This window comes from Primulina tabacum, chromosome 1 (genome assembly GCF_025594145.1).
Source record: "Primulina tabacum isolate GXHZ01 chromosome 1, ASM2559414v2, whole genome shotgun sequence".
Taxonomy (NCBI): Eukaryota; Viridiplantae; Streptophyta; class Magnoliopsida; order Lamiales; family Gesneriaceae; genus Primulina; species Primulina tabacum.
The window spans coordinates 37,141,096-37,145,545 of record NC_134550.1 but is presented as its reverse complement, the minus strand read 5'-3'; positions in this window follow the sequence as shown (position 1 = coordinate 37,145,545).

Sequence of the window (4,450 nt, the reverse complement as noted above, 5' to 3'; positions counted from 1 at the left end):
CAAGCCTTGATTTCTGTGCCAGTGTTAATAATGCCATTGGGGCAAGGAGGGTATGTTCTTTATACCGACGCTTCTCAGCTTGGTTTTGGTGCAGTTCTGATACAAAATAACCGAGTTATATCATATGCGTTTAGATAGTTCACGAGAAAAACTACCACACTCATGATGTTGAGCTTGCAGCGATAGTTTTTGCATTGAAGATTTGGAGACATTACTTGTATGGGGAGAAGTGCAAGATTTTGACGGACCATAAAAGTTTGCAATATTTCTTCACCCAAAAGGAATTGAATATGAGACAGCGACGATGGTTCAAATTATTGAAAGACTACATCTGTTAGATTAGCTATCATCTGGGAAAAGCTAATGTAGTGATAGACGCATTGAGTCGAAAGGCAGCAGTTATCACTCAAATATCAATTCAAAGACCTTTGAAGTCCGAGATATAGCGGTTTGAGCTTATAGTGTATGCTAGGGACGACGCCCCTAATCTTGCCACCTTGACAGTTCAATCTATTTTGAGAGATAGAATCCGTGAAGGATAGTCCACTGACGAACAATTGCAAAAGTTGAGATTGAGAAAGTACATGTCGAACTCATCACATATACTAAATCATGAACCTCTACAATAGAATCCGAATATGACTTATGAAGAAAGACGTCCAAATCTTGGGAAGGCAAGAAAGAAGACTCCGAAACAAAGTCATTCCAATGGTCAATGTCAAGTGACTAAATCACTCAGAAGAAGAAGCAACTTGAGAAACCGAGAGGGACTTGAGGAGTCTCTACCCGGAGCTATTTGTTAAGTTTTAATTTCGAGGACGAAATTTTATATAAAGGGGGAGGAATTGTAAGGTCCAAAATTAAGACGACGTAATCCAACTACATGCAAATGTAGAGAATATGGAAAATATTTAATTAATTGATTTTAAATGCTAAATTGATTATGTGATATGTTTATATGATGTTGTAGTAGTTTTTCTACTTACATGCTTTAAAATATAATTTTAAGGGTTATTCGAGTTGCGATCGAGAAATGGAGATCGAGAGCTGAAAAATAGAAAATAATTTTATTAAATAATAGTTTTTAATAATTTAAAATATGATTGATGTTTTTTCTTATTTTTGAAAATAATGAGTTCTGAGGTGGTTTTATACGCCGGGACGTAATTTTTATCATCGTTGGATTTTCAACAAAAACACAACCGTTTTGGCAACCGGGTTAATAAATTACAAATTTACTAAAAAAATAATTTTTAGATGCACTAATGGGCCTATCTAACCTTGTTAATGGATCTAAGCTACCATTAGTATTTTATTTTTTATTTAGAGTACAAAAAACCCTACCCCATGCCATTATATCCCACGCCCACCTCCCCTACACACAAAAAAAAACTCTATCCCTCATAGCATCACACGGCACACACATATTTTCAAGAGAAAAGCTTCGAAAGTTGCAAGGTTTTCAAGCCAAGGTCGTTCGTCGCCGTTCTTCGTAATCGTCAACGTTAAATCGTGCGTTAAAAACACAAAGGCACGCCATATTCTTCATTTTTCTCATCTATCACACCATTATATTTGTTTAAAAACGTTTTGCATGAAAAACAAGTTGCATCATGTAATATTTTCATTTTTGTATCATATGTGAATTTTTAAGGCATGAATTTGAGCCAAAAACATTTTATTATGTTACTAAGTGGCTGCCATGATTAGGAGGTATAATGGGATTGTTTTACATGGGTTTAAGGGTCTTAGAACACACACAACAAGCTGCACAACACGAAGAACAAAAGCTGGAACCGAAAATTGTGTTTGTGGATCATGGGGCTCGAGTTCAAGGGAAATCTAGGCATGTCTTGGCTCGGTTGCAACCAGGGCTGGGCTAGGGTTGTTCTTGAGTCCTGAAAGGAGTCCTAGCCACGCTAGGATTCGAGCACCACGGCCGAGAAGGAGTCCTAGAAAACTAGTACTCCAACCCGAAAAGGCAGCGCATGCGCGCTGGGCAGCGCAGCCGCACAGGGATATTAGGCTCGGCCAGGGGGCTCTGGGCTGGGCTAGATCAAGTCACTAGGGTCCTAGGAGGGTGCACAAAAGGCTGGTTCAGGGGCTAGCTCCTAGGTGCGATTTCTAGGAGTCCTTGTCATGTGGGAGCCTCGGCCGTGAGCTTGCAGCTGGAGTTTTGACTTACGGTTGGGGCTAGGTTCAGGTTCTTGGGGTGATTAGGGTCCCAGAGGAGGGTCCCGTGAAGGGCTGGTTTAAAGTTGGCTCAGGCCGGTTCGAGCATGGCTCGGTGAAAAATCAAGATGGCTCGTGAGGTTCGTGCTTGGTTCGATTAGGGTTTCTTTTGGTTTTTAAATCCGAAACATGTCTCACGGGGGGCGAATCATGGTTCATGAGGGCTAAAATAATATAAAAAGTCTAAGTTCTTAATTTAGAAATTTTATATTAAAGTTTGAAATAAATAGGGATTAAAACGCATTAAAATGAATAATTAAGGAATAATTGAAAAGTCTCGAATTTAAGCTAAATAAAATTGTGATAAATTTAATTTAAACTTAAATAAGTATTTGGGATATTCTAGAGTGAATGAAATTAAGAAAAATTCAAATTCGAGGATTTTTACGTCTAGGGGTAAAACGGTAATTTTACACCAGAAAATTAGTAAACCTCATGACAGTGACTTGAATGTTGTTTTATATGCCAATATGATTATTTCAAATGTTTATGGATTTTTAAGATGAAATGTTAATCTTAAAAGATATGTTGCATGCTTGGTTTAAAAGAAAAACGTTATATGCATGTTTAATTTTTATTAAGTGATGAGAATATCAAAATGTTGAAGGAAGTGAAGTAATTGTGACTAATACGATGATACGATGATATGTTAATACGTAAGCCAAGGCTTAGTTGACGGGTGAGAGTGTTGTTGATATCCCCGTCGCCCATTACTGTGGTTATATGTAGATAGATCCATTGCTCAATGCGAATACGAAAGTCACAATTAACGATCTGAATTCAATGAAAGAAAATTGGAATACGTATATGAATATGAATATGAATATGGATATGAATGTGATGTATGAATATGCTGTTATGAAAAACGTTTATGAAAATGTTTACGAAAATTTTAATGTTTAAAGTTTATGCATCTTCATGAAAATGTTATTTTACGTACAAATATTTTCACTGTTGCATGTGAACTGTATATGTAGTACTTGTTATCAATATTATGTTGTGTTGAGTCTTTAGACTCACTAGGTGTGATTGATGCAGGTGATTATGAAAATAATGATGATAGAGGTCTTGATGGTTGACTTTGCTGGACTGAAGGTGCACATAACCCGAGAACTAGCGCTTATCTTTCCGCATTTACGTTTATGATTTATGTTAAAAATTTTACGACTATTTATTTATGCTTTTGAGAGGTTTTTGGGAGGCTGATATTATGGGCTATACTTTTCAAATAAGGCTTTTAGGTTTGGTAAAATGTTGGATGATTTTATGTTTGGATAATTTTCTTTGATTTTCAAATTATAGTTGGTTGATTTATTTTTAAAATGGTGTCAAAAATAGTTTATATTGTTGCATATGTGTTCGGACGAATTGTTAGAGTTTTAAAAAAAAGAAAAAAAATTCTAGTACTTTTTAAGAAAACGAGTAGTGAACGTTTCATTTGCATATCTTGCATTCGAGCAAGTGCAACTGATGATTTATTCCATGCCTGAATAAGCTCAGTTTGCTTTGAATTCTCAAGCGTTAACTGCTGAATCTTAGTTTGATTCTTGCTTCTTTCAGCATTCAGCTCAGCAATCTCCCGTTTAAGACAACAGTTCAACTGATTTATAAGTTTTATTTTTATCATCATTGGAATCAGTTTGCTTTGCTTTGGCCTTCTTAACTGAGAGATCAAGCTTGTGATACTCGTTGACCATGTCATGTAATGTGGAAATAAGTTCATCACGTGTAAATTCAATTGAACTAAAATCGAATACATGTTCACTGGTTGATTCTAGTTCTGTGTCATTAGCCATTAGACACTTGACTTCCTCATCATTGTTGGAGCTGCTAAAGCTCTTAGGTTTTGATTCATCGCTGTCAGATTCAGCCCATTTGGATTTACATTCCTAAGCTAGAAGAACTTCGTGTTTCTTTCTGAATGATTTCTTATCATCTTCGGTTCTTTTCCTGTGCTCATGTGATTTGTTTCCCTTTTCAGCTGACACTCGACTATCCTTCTTGGCTTAGGAAAGTCAGCAATGAAGTGTCCAATTTTGCCACAGTTGTAGCAATCATTTGGTTCTTCTTTGGTGTTATTCCTTTGATATTGTCTTTGAACAGAGCATTGATTTCTTCTCATGAATCTTTCAATTTTTTTGATAAATAATTACATTGCATCATTTCTTAACCGATCAGCAGTTTTTTCAACTGAACCAGTTTGTTCCAGTTTGACAAC